The sequence below is a fragment of the Bos javanicus genome, chromosome 19 (assembly GCF_032452875.1).
Source record: "Bos javanicus breed banteng chromosome 19, ARS-OSU_banteng_1.0, whole genome shotgun sequence".
Taxonomy (NCBI): Eukaryota; Metazoa; Chordata; class Mammalia; order Artiodactyla; family Bovidae; genus Bos; species Bos javanicus.
In genome coordinates this window covers 54,482,895-54,503,542 of record NC_083886.1, presented here as the reverse complement: position 1 = coordinate 54,503,542, position 20,648 = coordinate 54,482,895, and the positions used below count along the sequence as shown (strand labels likewise).

Here is a 20,648-nt window from a genome sequence, read left to right as displayed (position 1 = left end):
CAGCGGGTACCAGGCTATTTTCAGCCTCAACTCCTCCTTGTCCCCTGGTATGTTCGTTCCTCTCTCTGCCAACCTCCCCCAGTTCTGGATTCTCACTCCCACATTTCATCCTGTGGGCTCTCCAGCCTTCAGAGCCTCCACATTTCTAACCCACAGAGCTCCTAAGTGCCTGACTGCCTCCGTTCCCCAAGACCTCTCTCCCTCACCTTGCCAAGCCCGGCTCCAACTTCCTCTTGCAATCTCTTCCTTCAGGCCTCCGGAGCCTCTAGGAAGACCCTCACTGGCCAGGCTCTGAAATAGCTCCCAAGACATGTGGCAAGGACTGCTTACTTTTAGGTTTAGATTTGGGGTCTGTCTTTTTCATGCTTGGTTTGTTCTTAAGACCAGTCTTAACAGTGGGATTGGTGGCAAGTGAGTGACACGGAAAGGATCTCAGGCAAAAGCTCCTGGCGCTGCAGCTGCCTCTTGAATGACAGACAACCTATGACCTTGGGCTGGGGTTTTCAAGAAGTCGCTCTTACAGCTTGAGGTTCTGGCCTTCAGTTCTTAATTGGCTCATGGGTACATTCTTATCATTGTTTTTAAAATGAACCAATGACAGTACTTCTGGGGGGTAGGAACAAGTAGTAAAGGTGTCTAGGCTCACCTTCCTCCCCAGTAGTCTTAGAGGATACAGTAGGTAGAATGGTGTCCCCCAAAAAGGATATCTTGAAATCCTATCCTCAAGTATCTGTGACAATGACCTTATTTGGACTTAGGGTCTGCGAATGTTGATCAAGTAAAAATGAAGTCCTCCTGGAGTGAGGGGGTGGTGGGGCGGGGTGAGGGGTGCTAACCCTTAGCCGGCACCTTCATAAAGCGAGGGAAAATATGGGCACACACATACACACACAGAGGAGCGCACTGTGTCAAGAGACAGGGACAGACAGACACCGAGGGGAGAAGCCATGCAGCGAGGCAGAGACTAGAACAAACGTGTCTGCCAGCCAAGCAACACTGGGACAGGCAGTGAACACAGAATCTGGAGACAGAACGGGCCCTGCTGGCACTTTGATTGCAGACCTCCAGTCCCAGGGTGTGAGAGAATAAATCTGTTAGTCTTAAGGCCGCTGGCTTGTGGTCCTTTGTTGCGACGGCCCCAGGACCCTCCCACCAAGCGTCTGAATCAGGAGCCCCCCTGTGGGTTCCCCACCCTAAAGCCCTGGGCTCTAGGAGCCACTGCTGATGCCTGCCACTCCTCTCAGACTATTTCCATCTGGGGAGTGGCCAGCAGTGTTTCCCTTCCAGCCCCTGAGCTGAAGCTACATCTGGAAACTCTTCTCACCCTTAATTGTTCTTAATGCTTTAACACACTGAGTGACTAATGGGCTCTAATTGGACAGCTCCGGCGTGAAGGGGGTGCTCTGACAGCGCCCTCTGCCACACGCCCAGCCTCCTGGGCTGCTCACTCCCAGAGTTCAGAGGTCACCAACCAAAAATATCGGCCCACCCCTGCCAACAAGCAGTTTCACCCTTCAACCAGCAAAACACAAGGCACAGAAAAGGATATCGGAAAAGTCCAAAGCAGATGGGACAAAATATCACTGGTGCCACCGAGGTTTGTGACATCTGCCTGGGACAGACAGAGAGGTTCTTGGAGGCAAGTGTGTTTGTCGCTCATTCGTGTCCGACTCTCTGCGACCCTGTGGACTGTAGCCTGCCAGGCTCCTCTGTCCATGGGATTCTCCAGGCAAGAACACTGGAGTGGGCAGCCATTCCCTTCTCCAGGGGATTTTCCTGATCCAGGGGTTGAACCCAGGCCTCCTGCATTGCAGGCAGATTCTTTACCATCTGAGCCCCCCAGGGAAGCTCTTGGAGGGAAACCCAGCACTAGTCAATTAGGTGAATGTTTAAGAGCCTGGAAGATTTCAGCCACAGAGAAACAGGGTCCAGGCCTTCCTCATGCAATTAGAGGAAAGGAAAGGGGACAGAGAAAGAGAATGAATATAAGGAGAGGGTTCCAGACTCCTCCCCCTCCCGCATGGGCATATCCCCAGAACTTGTTCTAGCCGTGAAGGTTCAGAAGCAAGGATTAAAGCTGATCTCAGTACCCTTCCAAATCTTCTTTTCCAAAATACATTTAGCAATAGAAGAGCAACCACCAGTGTTTCTAGAAAGATTTGTCTTTCCAAAGGCTGGCTTCAGCTAAAGTCTTCGAATTAAAATATCAGGCATGAGAAGCAAATAAAAGGTGATTCTGCAAGAAGGGAAAAATACCAGCCTCATCGTTCAGGTGGGTATTACCTGTTCCACCCAGCAGCCACCGGGACTTCCTCATGCATGGCAGGAATGTATTAACTGCAAGTGTCAGAGAAACATCCCATTAGCTTCTGGTGTAACTAGATAAAGTCACGCTCTCCGTCTCCCCACCACTGGGGAGACATTTACCTCGATGCTCCAGAAAGCTCCGTGTGCATTAATATTGCTGATGCGGGCAGCCTTTGCTGCAGCTTGGCCCCCCGAGGGTGCCATGTGATGGATTCCAGTTTAACAGCTTTTAAAAACAAGCAGACAAGAGATGAGCGTGATGGATGATGCAGGAAGCACGCTCATTCGGGAATGATTTATGGGAAGTCGCATGTTGCCCCTCAGGGGTCCATCCCCTAGGGTGGGGCCGGGGGTAGACAGATGAGTTCTAATGTTGTGGGGTGGGGAACAACAGCCCAAACTGCCAGCTTCACAGCCACAACACACCCACGCCTGACCCAAGATGAGTGTGGCAGCCCCTGCTTCGGTCACACACTGTCCCCTGTGCTGGAAAAGGTGCCACTGGCCCAACCCAAAGCCACTCTTTCTTGGATGAGAAAAGTAAACCCTGGTGTGGACTCTTCCCTGCGCCCTGCAGGTTTTAGGAGCACCTCTCAAGAGGCTAGAGGTCAGACTGTTCATCTCCAGAACAAAGATGTTCCCCCACCCCAGAAAACATTTGGAGAAGAAACAGCCTGCTGTGCCTTCTGTTCGTATGAGCAACCGTAACACACAGCACCAGGCTTTGGAAAGAGTCAGACTGTCCAATGAGAGTGAAGACAGGGAAGGGAGAGAGAAAGGGGAGGTTCACGGACAGAAGAGCAGGTGACGCCCAGCGAGTGTCTCTTCCTGATGCTGACAGGTGGGTTCCGTCCCCGTTGATCTGGAGGACCCATCTGCCCCAGCCTGTGCCCCTGCATGTAAGAGACAAATCTCACTTTGCGGCAGATTAATATCCACCCATGTTTTTAATAAGGACTCAGAATTTACTATACAGTAAAACCCAAATCAAATCCTTATTTAAAAGATGAGCCTCTGGGTGGGTTATAATTTATGGGACACTTTCCAAGGCAGAAGAAGGGAGCCAGGGATGGAACGATGGCTAGGAAGGAAACAGCTTTCCCTCCGTGCCCTGGGCTGACCCTTTTTGCCCCTACTTGACCCTGAGGATCCATCAAGGACACATCTGCAGTGACCAGGAGATACGCTCAACAGTCCCACACGCCACTGGGAATGAAACAGCCTGCTCACCCGAGCAGAAGGCTCTTCCTTGTAATCTCTCCATCACTGATCCCGGAGCACCACTGGGGAGCACTTTCTCCAGGAGACCTTCCACTGTGAAAGGCCATGGAAGATGTATATTTGCAGGGGCTCCATAGGCCCTATGTTGGCATCTGCTATTCCCCAAACTTCCCTCTCCCGGGTCGACTTTTCTCCAAAATATCTGCTCCTGCTGCTCATGACTAAGTCGTGGATGAGGGCGCCGCTGGGGGGAGGAGCCAGTTGGGATGCCTGCTGCCCTATCCTTCATTTTCTTTCTGGACCTCAGCTCTGGATGTATGGGCACACCCGGATAGCAGCTTTGGCAGCCCCCTCTGAAGCCTGCATCTGGATCCCATTGAGAAAAGCAGGGGGCGCCACCACTGGGTGGCCGGGTGTCTGCAGGGGGTCAGCAGCCAGCACCCTGATCACTGATGGATGTGCTTGGCTCTCTCCCGTCAAGAGGCCCACCCCCACCTGGAGGTGATCAGAAGGTGACACAGAGCCCAGTTCCCTCTGCAGGCTTCAAGCTACTCAGGGCAAACAGGACGCCAGGGTCTTCCCTTTGATGCCTCTCTCCCCTGGACTTCACCCCACTGGAAGGGAGAAGAGCCTTGATGCGCATTTCCTGTTTCACAACTGCAAGCACACCTTCAGAAGCCACGAAGGGGCAGAAAGGGCATGTGCGCCCAGAAACAGCTCCAGGTGGAAAAGGAGCTTGCGTAGCCAGCCCGCCCAGCCCCAGACGGCTGGACCAGCCACCGGGATCGGCCAGTCTGGTGCTTTCAAGTTCCACAACACCAAACACTTACTGTTTCAGGAGAATACTGGTTCTCAAACCCACAGAAAGGCGAGGCAGCTGGGCCCTGCAACCTCCTTCATGGAGGCAGCAAGAATTATCTTCCCAAGATTCATGGAAAGCACAGCACTTTGAGTACTGCAAGTTGTACTAGCAAATTATCAAAACTGAGGCAGTTGTGGGAACCTGTGAATTTGCAACCACTTGGTCAGGAGTGCAAACGTCCTTGAGATCTGCAGCTAAAAGTGGGGCAGTCTTGCAGGGGACAGGCTCTAAGCCTGTGAGGCCTGCCAATAACTCTAGGCGGCGAGTGCCAGGGTTGAAGTACAGTCCAGCCACTGGGGGAGGGAGTGCAGCAATCATGAGTTCCCTCTAGAGCCAGATGAAGGCATCAGATCCCATCCCTGGGCCACAGGGGAAAGTGCACGGAGCCATGCAAGGGAGGATCAGACCCCCACCTTGGCCACCGTGGCATTTCGTGCTGACACTAGACAGTGAACTGAGCGCCCTGTCCACCCTCCTTCCTGGAATAACCACTCCCCGCCAGGCTGACAGATTTCAGTAGCCACTTCTTACAAAATCCCACCCAAGGCATTCCTGCGGTTCTGCGATTCTCCCTGTCCTTCTCCCTGAAGACACAGAAGACCCCACAATCTGCAAACTAGAGCCAGCAAAAGAAGGTCCCTGTCGTTCCCTCATGTAAAATAAAATATCCTCATTAAGATGTTTTTCCATCACAAATGCAAACTCTGAGGACAGGTGTGGTGGCGGGCAGGCGCGGCCTTACCTGGAGTGGCGGGTGAGGTGGTTCTGTGGCAGCAGGGAGGCCCCCCTGGTGTTCTTTCTGGGGCTCCCCTTGGGATGGAGGGTTACTGGGAAGGAGCGAGTATCAGCAGGAAAACCTTCAGAGTCTCAGAGGCAGCTTTCCAATCTGAAGGAAAAGAAAAGGAAAAATGTAAATGCCTTTGAAGCCAACATGCCTTTTTTTAATATATAAAACAAACACTGGTGTTAATAAACAAGAGAAGAGAGAGCAGCTTCGAAGCCAATTTGTTGCCATCAGGGATCACACCCCCAGGGAATCAGGGGAACCTTGTGAAAAACAAATCATTAGAGCCGGACTGCTGCCCAGGGTGGGACGTCCTCTGCAGCTCGCCCAGCTCTCTTGCTGTGGAGCCCTGCCCCCAACCCCCTGTGATTCTCTGACTCCGATGTGCCCGTCTCACCCCTCTTTGTCTCCCATCCCCCTCTGCTCTCGCTCCCCGCCTCACCCAGTTCAGATTCCAGGACCCATGGCCACACCACCTCTGACAACTGCCTTGTCCTTCTCATTCTAACAGATCCCCTTGGTGACTTCACTCTCCTGATGCGTCCCCCCAACGGTGTCCTATTTCACGGGGAGGCAACACCCAGATTTGCTACAAACCAGGTCAGTCCAGGTCTGGGGACTATGAGGCTTACACGGTTTAGGGGGTGAATGTGTCCTTTTCTAAGAAAATAAGACAAGGTGGTGGATGCAAAAGTAAGGTGCAGGGTCTTACCCGGGGCTCCATAGGTGCATAGGGCAAGTTGCTCAGTCGTGTCCAACTCTTTGGGACCCCATGGACTATACAGTCCATGGAATTCTCCAGGCCAGAATACTGGAGTGGGTAGTCTTTCCCTTCTCCAGGGAATCTTCCCAATCCAGGGATTGAACCCAGGTCTCCTACATTGTCGGCAGATTCTTTACCAGCTGAGCCACAAGAGAAGCCCAAGAATATTGGAATGGGTAGCCTATCCCTTCTCCAGTGGATCTTCCCGACCCAGGAATCGAACCAGGGTCTCCTGCATTGCAGGCAGATTCTTTACCAATTGAGCTATCAGGGAAGCCCTATGGATGCATCACTTCATGGTAAATCCTCCTCTACCCACAGGACCCTTGGTACTGCAGCCTCCTGCTGTACCACTGGCCCCTCCCCCTACCATGCCCACTCCCTGCCTCCCCGACCCCTGCAGTCCCCAGGCCTCCCAGCTGTGCCTCCAGACTTAAGCATGCCTCCTCCCCCGCCCCCACCCCCACCCCACATCACACCTTTCTACCAGCTGTTACATGGGCTGCACTCCCCTACCTAAGTTGGGGTTTGCCCCCACGAGGGATTCCATTACATGACACTTTTCCAGAGAGGTCATCTGAAAACCAAACACCTTATCAGAAATAACCACCATCCCCTTGGTACTCCTTCCTTCTTTTCCCCATGAATTTCCCCAGAAATTATTGAATCTGCTGTCACATAGATGCATTTGCTGCCTGTGGTCTTTCTTTCCCCCTCCCTCAACCCAGAATGCCAAGTTCCTGCGGGCAGACACTTGATCTGTTTTATTCATTATATCTCCAGTGCTTGGAACACACCTAGAACATAGCTGGAGCTCACTCAGTATTCATCAAGCGAATGAATAAACAACCCCCAACTTTTATTCTCGTTTTGCACTCTTAGATTTACTTAGAACAGTGTCTCATATTAGTCTTTAGAGCAGAAATTCCCAGGAAAACAGAAGCGATCTGGTTGTTTGTGTTTATTTTGTTGGTGGTGGCTGGTTAGGTTTTGTAGAGGGTAGGAGGCACCTGGGCCTTGGAAGTCTTTTCTTTGCTTAATTTATCTCAACCCAGTGAGTGTGCCATTAGGCAGACAGGACACATAAACCATTTAGGGGATCCATCCTGATCAGTCCAGAAGGACTGGCTTTGGGGAGGGCTTGTGAGGTCTTGTTGGCCAGGGGATGGTTCAGCTCTGCCCCCCACCCTACCCCAGTGGAAAGACTCCCATTGGCATGTCCCCAAAAATCTCACAACAGAGCTTTGAAACATAATAAAGAAAAAATTGTCAGTTTTTTCCTTTTCTTAAAATCCAGTTACTGAAGACAGAGATGGCCCCCATCCCAAATGGCAGGGCCAACCTCACAGAGTGCTGCCAACTGCAGAGAAATGCGTGGGCACAACCCCCTTTTCAGTGGCCATCCATGCCAGGCACAGAGCTAGGACCTGAGCATGGGAGAGGCTAGGAACAGCCCTGAGCTCCACAGGCCACTTTTCACGGGGAGAGATACGTGCATGATCTGATTCTCCCAGGTCAGTGGGCTCCATGCAAGGAGATGGATGGCTAGGGGAGAGGGGCTGGGGGAGAAAAGAGGCTCAACTGGGAGTGGAGGGAGCCCACGTGGAGGCAGCTCCAGGTAGTGACCCCAGCTGTTGGGGCAAGAAGGCAGGTAGGCTGGCTTCTTGTATAATAAACGCTTGATTATCAGCAGCCAGTACAAAAGGCAAGGACCGGCGTTCCTTTTCCACCAGACCTGCTGGATCGGGAGCAAGACGGGGCTGTGGATGCGGCCCGGCCAGGCCCAAGCCCCACGCCCCTGGTACCTAAATCTGGGGGAAAAAAGCGACAAAGGAAAGGGCACAGAGACAGGGAGGACAGAGCAGCAAGAATCCAAGGGATGTCCCCAAACTCCTCCAGTCACCAGCACCTTGATTGTCATGTTCGATCCTCCAATCCAGGCCACCTTCTCCAGGGTCAAATTCATGTCCCCCACCTGCCCATCACCCAACTCTGCCCCACACAGAGTGCCTGCTCAGATGGACTGGAGGGGGCCCCCTCCCCAGCTCCATGTGTTTTCCTCCACCCAAGCGGATGGGAGATTATCTAACAGCTTGTCCCTGATTGCAGCGGCACATTTTCCCTCCCTCCTCAGCAGGAAACACCATCCATCACCCACGGCACAGAAGCCAGGCCCTCAGTTTTGGGGCCCACAGGGCCCACCCAGGTGGAGTGCCCTGGGTCCTGGGCTGCAGAGGAAGGAATTGGTCCCTTCCTGCCCATGGAGCCCAGCAGCGGTGGTTGGGGGAGGAGGTAAAGGCCGAGGAATGAAGTCACTAGGATACCTCTCTCAAGGCCCACAGGATTAGCTCAGTTGATAAGGCAAAAAAGCAAAGAGGCCAAGCTGCCCAGGGCGGGGCCCAGGGTCAAGGCCACAGCCTGTCATATCAGACTTTGGACTCTGAGGCAACAGAGTCGGACTGGCCGCAGCAGGGAGCTGAATCTTCCTCTTTCTTGGAATTACATTTCTTGGGCCCCCACCATGTGGCATGCTCAGTGCCAGGCACCTGTGGTTCCCGCCTCTGCCAGGGCACACTCTGTGTAGGAGGCAGGCAGGGGCCTCCAGCTGCTGCCCTGCAACCTGCCAGGCCTCCTCGCCCCCCACCACTGCAGGGAGGGAGGGGGTGTGGGGGCCTCTGAGGCCCCACCCCCACCCCCACACACCCCCTGCAGAACCCCAGGGTCACTGGGGCACAAGGGTTTCCTGTTGGCCAGGACTCTTCCCTGCCTCCTCTATCTGCTTTGGGATCCACTCTCCTGGCATTAGTGGTGGGGGCTTTCAAAATAATTTGGGGATCGACAGAGGCCTGTTTCCCGGGAAGGCTGGAGATATGATATAGAAAAGGCCTTGGATCTGGAAAGCACCAGGCATGGTCCTGCCAAGGGCGTGGGGCAGGCAGCCTGGGCAGGAGGGAGGGCTGAGTCTCAGAGGACAGTAAAGAGCCCATTCCCACTGCCAACCACCCCCCACCCTGACCACCACCACATCTCAGCTGTGGACTGAAGTCTCCCAGGCCTGTGCCCCATTCTGACCACTCCAGCCCACGGTGGCTGCTGAGCCAGCCGGGCCCCCAGCTCTGCTCCCAAGGTGGTCAGAGGCTGGGGGCTGCCTTTGGCGCTCCGGCCCCAAAAGGCCTCCTGTTGGATTCTTGCCACTGGGGAGAAAAGATGGAAAGATAAACACCTGGACTTCTAGAAAGTGTCTTCTGCAAAAATAAGCCAACACAGGAAGGGGCCCAGGCCTCACTGGAGGCTCTTTCTAGAAGAGACTGTGTGGATGACAAGGTCCTCTGGCCACCCTCAGACTCCAGCCCGCCAGACGAGCAGCTACACAGCCTCCAGCTCTGCCAGGGACTGGGCAGTCTCTCTCCGTTCCTTCCTGAGGGCTCCTGTCCTCTGCCCCCTGTGGGGCTGGACACTGTCCTGAGGGGCTGAGCAGGGTTGTCGGTCTGGGAGAGAGGGGGCTGAAGGGGGTGAGGAGGTGGGGAGAGATGAAAGAACTGGAGGAAGGAGGAAGGGAGAGGGAACGGAGAGGGAAGAAGGGTTGAACCATCGTCGTTGAAGTAGGACTGAATCGAGTCCCGCAAGGGCAGACGGGTGTTGACCTTTGCTCACCGTGGCTCCTGGCACCTGGCCCAGGGCTGCACACAGTAGGCGCTCGGCCGATATTGTTAAGTGAACAATGAAAAGAAGGAGAAGGGAGGTGCGTCTGGGTGGGCAGTGTGCATGGGAGTAATGTTTCTCATTAAAATTCCCAGCCAACCTGAAAACCGACACGTGGAATTAACTGTTCTTAATTATTGCCTGTCAGCGGGATGGTCTCCGACTCCCAGAGGTAGAATGACCTTCACGTTCTACACAGCAAAGCCGACAATCCAGGCCCACCGAAGACCCCTCAGGCTCACAGCTTCCTGCAGAGAAAGGTCCAACAGCCAAGCAGATACTCTGGATTTGCTTCCAAATCTCCAAGAGAAAGGTTCACTGGGACTTCAGGGCCCAAGGACAGGTTGGCGAGAGAATAGTCCTTTGTAATGTACAAGTTACCTGAGGAAGAGGCTTTATTCACGGGACTCAGGTGGAGGCAACCCAGAGAAGCAGAGACAGCGGGTGAGCTAACAGGCTGGCGCCCTCGCTGGAGCGCCCTCACTGGGCCGCCTGCCAGCACACAGCACCACTGGGCATCGGGGTGTGGACAACGGCGCCCCCTCTGGGCAGATGTGGCCCTGCAAGTGCAGCCCTTCATCTCCTGCTTGGAACAAGGCACAGGACACCTGCCCCCAAGACAGACTGGGTGACTTTTCTGGAGCCTCTGGGGCATCGGGGCAGGAAGAACTTGGAGCATGTTCCCCTCCAGCTAGCCCCATCTCCGACAAGCAGAACTAACGGCCCTGACCCTTTGCCCCCTCGACTCGTCTGAAGAGCCTCCTGTGTGCAGACGCATGCCAGGGATCGGGATGCTCCATGAGGCGTGGTGTCTGGAACGTCACCTGATCGGTTCCTCCCAGAAGCACAGGGGTAATACATTCAGAAGGCTTTGCACTAAATCAGAGGCATTTTCTCCTAATGCTTCAAGGAACCAAATGAGCTCTCAGGGCCCCCAGAGCCACAGGCCTCTTCATAAAGGTCAGCCATGAATGCCAGGAGCCACCTAAGGCAGTGGGGAGGGGCGGGCAGGATGGAGTAGAGGGGACTCCATTGGTAATAGCAAAGATTCTCCCAAAGGACTCTGAAATCTTCAGAAATCAAGTTTTGGGGATTTTGTTGTACCTTGTTTGGTTGTTTTAATGAGGATACTAATACTGCCAGAGATGTGCCAGCCTCCTTGCGCGGCTTCCCACAGGGACTCCAGAAATGGAAGCTGAAAAATCCCAAAGGACTCAACATACACATCTTAGAAATGGGCCTTTCTCCCCAAACCACACATTTCTGCTGCATCTCACTGCAGAGGAGGAAGGCTTTTAGTTCTCCCGTTTGGTCTGGTAGAAAGTAAAAGAAGTTCAGAGTAATGGCATAGATTTGCCATAGAAACAGAGAAATAGCCTGGTGGTTACCAGAGCCGGGGCGGGGGGGGGGGGGGGTGGGAAATGGTGAAGGTGGTGAGTTGGGACAAACTTCCAGTTAGAATATGAACACATTTTGGGGGCATAACACTGCATGGTGCATGGTGACAGCACTACAAAGTCAAAGTGAAAGTCGCTCAGTCGTGTCGGACTCTTTGAGACCCCGTGGACTGTAGCCTGCCAGTTTCCTCTGTCCATGGAATTCTCCAGGCCAGAATTCTGGAGTGGGTAGCTGTTCCCTTCCCCAGGGGATCTTCCCAACCCAGGGATTGAACCCAGGTCTCCTGAATTATAGGTATGTTCTTGAAAGTTGCCAAGAGTAGATCTTAAAAGTTCTCATCACAAGAAAAAAAAAATGTAACTGTGTGAGGGTGATGGATATTACTAGGCTAATTATGGTGGTCATTTTGCAATAAATGCAAATATCAAATTATTATGTTGTACATCTTAATGATATATGTCAATTACATCTCAATAAAACTGAGAAAAAATTCAAAATAATGGCAGGGATTCAGTATTCACTTTTAAAAACCATCCAAATATCCAAACAAACAGGGCTACTTATCCTGCTAACTATTGCTTGTCGCTGTTTTAGTCACTAAGTGTCTGACTCTTTTGCGACCCCATGGACTGTAGCCTGCCAGGCACCCTCGTCCATGGGATTTCCTAGGCAAGAATACTGGAGTGGGTTGCCATTTAATTTTCCAGGGGATATTCCTGACTAGGGAATCAAACCTGTGTCTCCTGGCAGGCAGGTGCTTTAGTGCTGAGGTACTAGGGAAGCCCCCTGCTAACTATGAATGCAAGCATGCTAAGTTGCTTCAGTTGTGTCTTTGTGACCCCATGGACTGTCCCTTTGTCCATGGGATTCTCCAGGCAAGAATGCTGGAGCAGGTTGCCATGCTTTCCTCCAGGGGGCCTTCCCAACCTAGGGATCGAACCCGTGTTTCTTATGTCTCCTGCATTGGCAGGTGGGTTCTTTACCACTAGTGCCTCCTGGGAAGCCCCCCTGCTAACCATACCCATTTGTTACACTGCGGAGTCCTCATTCACTTGCCTGCAAGGCACTGTTTTTCTTCCTTATTTTTCTCTGAAACCTGCTTCTCCCTGTGAGCCAGGGTCCTTTCTCCCATCTTCTCTCTTCAGCCTCTCTCAAGGCATCTCTCAGGGATGCCGACGGCATTCCCCTCAATTTCTCATCACACCTATTCCTCCTCATTCTTCTTCCCCCAAAACACGAGCTAATAACCAAAACCAGCACTTGAAATGAGGCTCAAGCTAAGAAAGCCAAACCTGCTATTTCTTTAACCAGGAGAAGAACATGAAGCATCACATTTCAGTTGTAAAGATTACAGAGGATATGTAATATTCTGAATAAATGAATCTCCTCCTCCCATTTTTAAACCACTCGTGTGAAACCAGCTCCGTTCCTAACTCCCCTCATGCCTTATGAATCCTTTCTCTGGCAAAAATAATTTGGGTTTTATGATTCTGGCATCTAGTGGGAGTCTGTGACAATTTTAATGTAGCTCCGCTGCTGTTGCTTCTTCTTTTTTTTAATACCAGTGTGTTTTAATAATAGTGTACCTTTAGGTATTGTTGAAATGCTACATTATTCAATGTAGCCGACGGGAATGGGAAGGGCCTCATGTAATTTACGTGTCCCCGGTGCTGTGTTTAAGGCTTGTGAAATGGAGGGGTGTCATTTGGGAAGCAATTTTCCCCAAGGTCGAGGAAAGCAATTTCTGGAGGAGCGGCTGGAAACTGTGTGACCCGACTGACAGCCAGGCTCAAGCTGGGGGCTCAGAACCGCTGACGTGAGGCTGGGACCAGTGGCCAAGGGACTCAATGCCCTGACCCTGAAATGTTCCCAAAACACAGGAGAACTCCAGTCTAGCTACTGCTGGCTCCCTGGGAGCCTTGAAGGCGGCCAGTGCCTTCTTTCTCATGGAGTGCTGGACACACGCCAGCAAGGTGGGCATGTGACCCAAGTGGTCTGCAAGGCTGGCTGAAAGGCTGGCAGATGGGTAATTAATAGCTGAGTCTTGGGCAGTGGTGGAGACACCAGGGAGTCACGTGCAAGCCCAAGCAACTCTTGATGAGATGGCCTTGCCAAGGGCATGATCTAAAGCCTTCTCAGTCTCTGCTGCCCATTTCCCTGCTTCCCTCACCAAACCAGGGATGCCATGTCCAGGAAATGATGACCGAGACCCTGGAATGGTTAACTAGGTCTGTTCTAGACTCAGGAGACTTCAGGTCATCTAGTTCCCACATTTTGGCCCTTCCAGAAAGCACCATTCCTGCGATGCATGTCCATCAAGTCCCTTCTAGATACTAGGGACACAGGTCGGAGACACCACCCTGATCTGCCCCCAAGAAACTTGCAGAGGGAGAGATGACGATAAACCAAAAATCTGGGCTGAAGTGGGCTAAGGGTTCACACGGATGGCAAGCTCCAGAGAGCAGACCTTCGTTTTGCTCGGTGCCACGTTCCTGGCACCTAGAACAGTGCCTGACACGTGGCAGGTGTTAAATGAGTGCGTTCGAGTGATGGAATGAAGGAGTGAAGTGCCACTGAGAGGGATGGGCAGAGGATGTGTGGAACCCAGGGCAGAGGCTCCTCCCTCATCCTGAGAGGGTGTTCTTGCTCCCAGAGGAGGTGCCAACCTTGGAGTGAGCGAGAGACTCAAGGAGAGGAGAGGCGGAGACAGCAGGTGCAGAGCCAAGCAAGGAGGAGCAGGCGAGATGTCTTCCAGGGATGCAGATAATGGGGCAGGAGGTGTGGGATTGGAAGTACTGAGGACGACACTGGCCAGCAAGTCAAGAATCAGATCATGAAGCACCTTGAACGTCACACCAAGGACTTTAAAAGCTCTCTTGAAGAATTTCAAGCAGGAAACGAGGCAGATGTGTGCCTTACAGATGCTTGCTCTCGTGCCAATGTGGACAGGATGGAGGGAGTAAAAACCAAGGCAGGAATCTCAATCAGGAGGTTGTCACCAGGAATCAGGTGAGAAACTAAGATTTGGGAAAGGGCAGAAGGAGGTTGGTATGATAGACAGGACTTAGGGAAGGTTACACCGAGGAGGTTTCAGCGGGCTTGATAGTTTATAACCTACCTTTTACACTTCTGCATATGTTAACAATTGCATAATACAATTTTTCCAGGTTTGTGGAGTTGGACATGTGTTCAAAGCGCCCCTGGTTTGTCGGGGGTGGGGTGATATTTGGTAGATGGTTGGGTGCTGGGATCTAAGACTTAGGAAACAGTCTTGTCTGCTTTAGAGATTGTGGCAGCCCACCTCCAAGGTAGCCCCTATAATTCTCACCTCCAATCCTCTTATGTAGCCCCTGCTCACATCAGACCAGGGCTGGTTTGTGTAACCACAAGAACATGGCCTAAGTGATTGTGGATCAATTCTGAGGTCAGGTCATACTCACTCTGGGGGAAGCTGGCCGCCATGGCATGAGGACACTCAAACGGCCATAGTGAGTGAGGCCTCCTGCCAGCAGCCAACATGGTGACTGCAACCTCTCGAAAGACTGAGCTAACAAGCACTCAGCTCAGCCACCCCCAGATTCCTGAATCCCAGAAACTATGAGCTAATAAGTGATTGTTGTTGGGAGTCACTACATTTTAGTGTAATCCATTACAGAGCAATAGGTAAATGACCCGGGAATTTCCAAAATACAAATGGTGGCTGAAGACATGGGCGTGGATAAGAACACCAGTGAGAAGATGGGAGTACAGAACGGGTGATGAGAAGGAATACCTGAGACACCCCAGGAGTTGGTGGGAGAGAAAGGAGGAACAAGGACAGGCCCCCAAGAGAAGGAAGATGAGACTACAAAATACCACAAACCCCAAGGAAGGGGCGTTCTCAGAAGGAAGGCAACAGATTCTTCAAAGAGGTCCGGCAAGATTGGAATTCTAAGGGACCCAGCTGTCTCCCACCGACCCCAGGTGATCTTCTCACTCACTGCTTCCTTGTGAGACTGCTGCCTCCATCCCATCTCTCGTCCTCAAGTGGAAATCACATCTCTGGGAGGCTTTCCCCGACAACTCAAGCTAGCATAGTCCCCAGTTCTGTGGTCACTCTCTCTTGGCACTTGTTACAAACTAATTATATTTTGATTTATTTCTTTACTTAATCATAGTCTGCGAGAGCTGGGAAATATCTGTTTTGTTCACCACTGTAAACCCAACACCTGACATATACTGCTGCTGCAGCTGCTGCTGCTAAGTTGCTTCAGTCGTGTCCGACTCTGTGTAACCCCATAAACGGCAGCCCACCAGACTCCTCTGTCCCTGGGATTCTCCAGGCAAGAATACTGGAGTGGGTTTCCATTTCCTTCTCCAATGCATGCATGCATGCTAAGTTGCTTCAGTCGTGTCTGACTCTGTGTGACCGACCCTATGGTCGGCAGCCCACCAGGCTCCTCTGTCCACAGGATTCTCTAGGCAAGAATACTGGAGTGGGTTGCCATTTCCTTCTCCATGACATATACTAGGTTCTTCATATATGTTGGATGCAAAATCACACGAATGAACAAGTGAATGGAAAGATCAAAACTCTGATTCTCACCTAGTGGCCCCAAATAACTGGTAGACAAACCATCCCTTCCCCCTTCTCCCCTCCACTTCACCACACACCGTTATAGGGGTTGGGCCCCTTGGCTGTGAAGAAAAACACAGTTGGATTGGGAGGGAGGTGAGGAAAGAGAGAAGACTCTGAAAGCAAGCTCGATGAGCTCTTGGGGAAGAAGCTGGAGGAAGTCCAAGTGACCACTATACTTCCTCCAGGTATTCAGTAAACCTGGAGAGCCTGTGCCACATCAGACTAGGCGGTGGGAAGCAAGGGTACATCCTGCATGGCCCCTCAGCGGTTCACAGTCTAGTGGGGAAGTGGGCAGACAGGGGCGTCTAAGGGGTGAGGCTGGGACGGTGTGTCCCCCACCTTGCCACCTCCACCTGGGGGATCCTGTGCAAGTTGCGTAATCTCTCCTTCCTTCACCGGCTCACCCATGAGGGGCCACTCCCTCCATACAGGTGGTGATAACACCACCTTTTGCCCTCCACCTGCAAAACACTGAAGCCTGGGTGAGAGCATGGGTGTGCACTGCCATAATTTAAACAGGAAATTGCCATACACTCTGATGGATGCTACAGAAGGGATGCACAGAGCACTGTGGACGCAGGAAGGGTGAGGTACTTTCTGAAGTGTGACCGACTTTCTGAAGGAAGTAATAGCAGAGCTGAGCACAAAGAGTGGAGCAGAAATGCAGGAAGGAGGTCAGGTAGGGGAGCCTCACCAGCCAACTGAGGAGGTCTGAACGCAGGGCAGGTGGCAGGAGAGACAGGACAGCTGGGGGTTGAAGGCCCCGAAAGGCCCACTGAAGAATTAGCTCAAATCTGCCTGCAGGGGAGTCCCTTGGCCAGTGGCATATATCAGAAAGTCAATCCCTCTGACAAACATACTTGGAGAGAACCCACCTTGGTATCACAGAGCTGGAGGTCAGTGATTTTCACCAGAACTAGGAAGATGGGCAGGTGTAGGCGGGGATTCTGGAGCAGACCAAGTAAGCCCCATCTTCAGGCCATGTCTGTTCACAAAGCAGACTCTGCGATTTGGGCCCGGGGTGAAGGGCAGCCCACTCCCCACAGTTAAGCCTCACTCTGCTTCCTGGGCATTATCCAAAGCCCACCCCCAGGAAAAGATCAAAGCCACCTCTTCACACCTGTCCCCTTTCTTCTGCCCTCCTGCAGGCCAGGGACACCAGCTCAGGGATGCTCTACTGGGCAGGGACTGGGACAGGGGAGTTACCCCAGCACTGGGTAGTGAGACCCTGGCCAAGCTATCTAGAGGGCCTGATGGGAGGGGCCGGAAACACCCTCCAGGAAGGAATCCCTGGGCTTCAGGAGTGAAGGAACTGGGGAACACAGGGGCAAAGGGAGGTGTGGAGGCAGCACAGGGAGTGGAGATGTGGGAGGGTACAGTGTGGGGCGATGAGCGCAGGGCACAGGGAGGTGTGGGAGGGACACGGGGGGCTGAGATACCTGGAGATGGGGTGCACTGGGAAGCGACGGGGTGCAGGCACATGGGTAGAGTCGCAGAGGGTATAGACCTGAGGGAGGGGATGGAGGAGGTGGGATGGAGCGAAGGGACTGAGGGAGGGGCAGGAGGAGGGGAGCTGGCAGGTCAGTGGGGAAGTGTGGGGGAGGGGCGCAGAAGGTGGGAACTAGGTGGAGGGAGGTGGGGAGGGCTCAGCAGGTAGGGTCGAAGGAGCTGTCTGGAGTCGGGGGGCCGGGGGTTGAGGAGTGAGGATGAGACTTGTCTGCAGTTGCTCCAGCCCCTCCTAGGTGGGCTGGGCAGATAGCGCAGCACCACTGGATCAGAGATTCCTTCTCACTTATCTTAGTGCTGCCCCGCATCTGTGGGGTGGAAGCACAGCATTTGGTAATAGGATTTCGATGTTGAACAGCTGACATTTTCTCCAGACTGGCTTTACATCACCAATGGAGGGGACCAAGGCCTTAACAGGATTCTAAATCTTGCAAAGTGGAGAGAAATGGAGGGGGCGGAATGGGGACTCCCAGGGCTCCCTCCCGAGGACACTTGGATGTCTGCGTGGACCAGCATTTTGAGGTGCTGATGGGAGGGGTGCTAAGGACTTTAGGGGTGTAGTGTGGCCTTTGGGTCATAAAAGCCAGTGGGCCTGAGTGAAGACTCATTCTTTGCTCTTGCAATGCAGGAACCGAAATGACTGTTTCCCCTCCCTGGAGTCCAAGTGCCCGACCTGGCCCTGAGTCCTCCGTTCTGTGGTGCACTCCCAGGTCTGGGGGTTTCTGGAGCCTGACTGTGTCTCCTGGAAGGTTTTTTAAATGTTCCCCCTGTTGGGTCACACCTCTCTCCCTGGGCACAGGGAATGCAGTTCAAGCCTGAGTATCAGGAAATAAAACTTAAAATGATAATGTGCTTAAAAAATATATATATATATATATATATATATATATATCACCTAGCTACTGTAACCACATGTCCTTTGCACAAACATTCCAAGAATTCCCCAAGGGCCCTGCTGTGGGATAATTCGCATAGTGATGCCCACCTCTGAGCCTCCCATATACGGTCTCAGGTATTTACAAGAGCATCACTTGAATGCCAAATGCCTGTCTGCCCCTCACAGGAGCGCCTGCCACACAGGACTCGGACGTCTTCTTGGATGATGAGTGAGACTGTATGGAGGGGACAACGAGCCGATGACCTTGCCTGGTTCCTTCCAGCCGAGGCCCCTTCTCCTGTCTGTCTGTTCCTTTGCTGCCCACTTTTGGCCAGTCACATTAGCCCAAAGGAGCTGGGGTCTCACAGGCCTGCATTGGTTGAGGCCATCATCCTGACAGTCCAGCTAAGGCAGGAACTAAGTCCCAGGTTCACCTGCCTGCATCCTATCACCCCACGAAGGCACTCTAGTGCCTCGTGCCGAATCAAGGAACTTTCTTGAGAGATGGGGAAGTTCTCACAGATGCATACATTTGTCAAAACTGCTTGGTCTATATTAAGACCTATACATCTGGGGGACTTCCACTCCAGTATTCTTGCCTGAAAAATCCCACGGACAGAGACGCCTGGCAGGCTCCAGTCCAAAGGGTTGCAAACAGTCCAAAGGGTTGCAAAGAGTCTGATACGACTCAGCACACACACACACGTACACATGCATACATACATACATTTCACAGTATGCAAATTACTCAGTTGTGTTTTTTTTTCATTTATTTTTAATTGGAGGATAATCGCTTTACAATGCTGTGCTGGTTTCTGCCATACAACAACGTCAATCAGCCATAAGTATAGCCATGTCTCCTCCCTCTTGAACCTCCATCCCACCCCTCTAGGTTGTCACAGAGTACCAAGTTGTACTCAGTTTTTAAATTAAAAAATTTGTCAGCTCCTGGACTGACAATAGACCCTGAGTCACAGCCGCTCTCTCAGGTCCCTGAGGCTTCAGAGACTTTCGACTTGCCAGAGTCAGCGACAGGAGTCAGATCAATACGTCTGGGAAGAAGCAATGATCAGTGTAATGATACTGTGGGTGTCCTGTGTTTGGGGCAAAGAGACTTGCCCCTGGGGGCTTCCAGCAGCAGCAGCAGGAGGGCCACAGCCATCAGCATGCTGTCGCCCAAAGCCTCAGTGTCAGCTCCCTAACAGTAAGAAGAAAGGAGAGAACATGACAACATAGGAAGTGTCCTCGCCCAGACCCCACCCTGGCCGCCTTGCACACCCGCAGCAGGAGCCAGAATCCACACCTGGCCTCCTCTGGTGAGCACCAGATGGGAATGGACACACCACGCCCAGGGCTGGTGGTATTAAGAGGTGCACTGCACGCAGCACCCACAGCTGCTCCCTCCCTCTGGAGTACAGTGGCCACCCCATCACCACTGGGCAAACACCCAGTGTCTACCCAACCCCTCCTCAAGTCAAGAGAGGTGGCTGCAGGACTGCAGAGCTCCCCCCAACCGCTCCCCACCGGCCGCCACAAGGCCCTGGTCTCAGCCAGGCTTCCCTGGTGAAGCCAGTGTGCTTCAGCTTCAGGGGCTCGGAGGGTCATAGTCAGAACAGCTATTGGTGCTTAGGAGCAGATGAGGACAGGAGAGACGCTGGCTGGAGAAGCAAGGCCACCACAACCGGCTTCCTCTCCCCCCATTTGCTTCCTTGGCCAGAGGCTATCCTGCCCACCTCCTGCCCACCTTCTGGGTATGAACCTTAGACCAAGGTCTGACAGGGAGGAGGCCTCTCTGCCCAAGACCAAGTCAACCGGGACTCTGCAGTGGCCTTCAGACTGCCCTCCCTGAGTGATCCTGGCCATGACAGCTGCTTTCCTAGGACCTCCCTTTCCTTCAGAGCTCCTTCAAGGCAGCATTCTTACTATCTAGAGATGAGTGTTAGCTCATGAGGAAAGGAAGGCCTCTCCAGAGGCAGCCTGGCTTGGTGAAACTAGGATTACACATCAGAAAGAGGCTAAGGTCCCTGCAAGTAATAAATTCTGGAGATGGTGTGGAGAAGGAGGATCCCTCTTTGCTTCCCTGGTGGCCCAGAGGTTAAAGCTTCTGCCTCCAATGCAGGAGACCCGGGTTTGATCCCTGGGTCGAGAAGATCCTCTGGAGAAAGAAATGGCAACCCACTTCAGTATTCTTGCCTGGAGAATCCCATGGATGGAGGAGCCTGGTAGGCTACAGTCCATGGGGTCGCAAAGAGTTGGACATGACTAAGCAACTTCACTCACTTACTAAAAGTAGAGTTGCCATACAATCCATCCACCCCACTCCTGGGCATATACCGAAACATAACTAAACTTTGAAAAGATACATGCACCTCTATATTCATAGCAGCACTATTTACAATAGACAAGACATGGAAACAAGCTAAATGTCCATCGACAGATGAATGGATGAAGAAGATGTGGTCCATATGTACAAATATATATATATACTCAGTCATAAACAACAACAAAATAATGCCATTTGTAGCAACCTGGATGGACCCAGACATTATCACACTAAGTGAAATCAGGAAGAGAAAGACAAATACCATATAATTTCGCTTATATGAGGAA

General features: G+C 52.5%; 1 protein-coding gene across 5 annotated transcripts in view; it reads right to left on the bottom strand.

Moving 5' to 3' along the window:
• The window catches only part of RBFOX3 (RNA binding fox-1 homolog 3), a 440,093-nt gene that overhangs the window by 321,426 nt on the left and 98,019 nt on the right, over positions 1-20,648 (bottom strand). For all 5 annotated transcript variants that reach the window (XM_061389818.1, XM_061389814.1, XM_061389819.1 and 2 more), the window contains exon 2: positions 5,133-5,276. The gene's annotated coding sequence lies outside the window, so the exon portion shown is untranslated. The remainder of the gene's footprint in view (positions 1-5,132; positions 5,277-20,648) is intronic.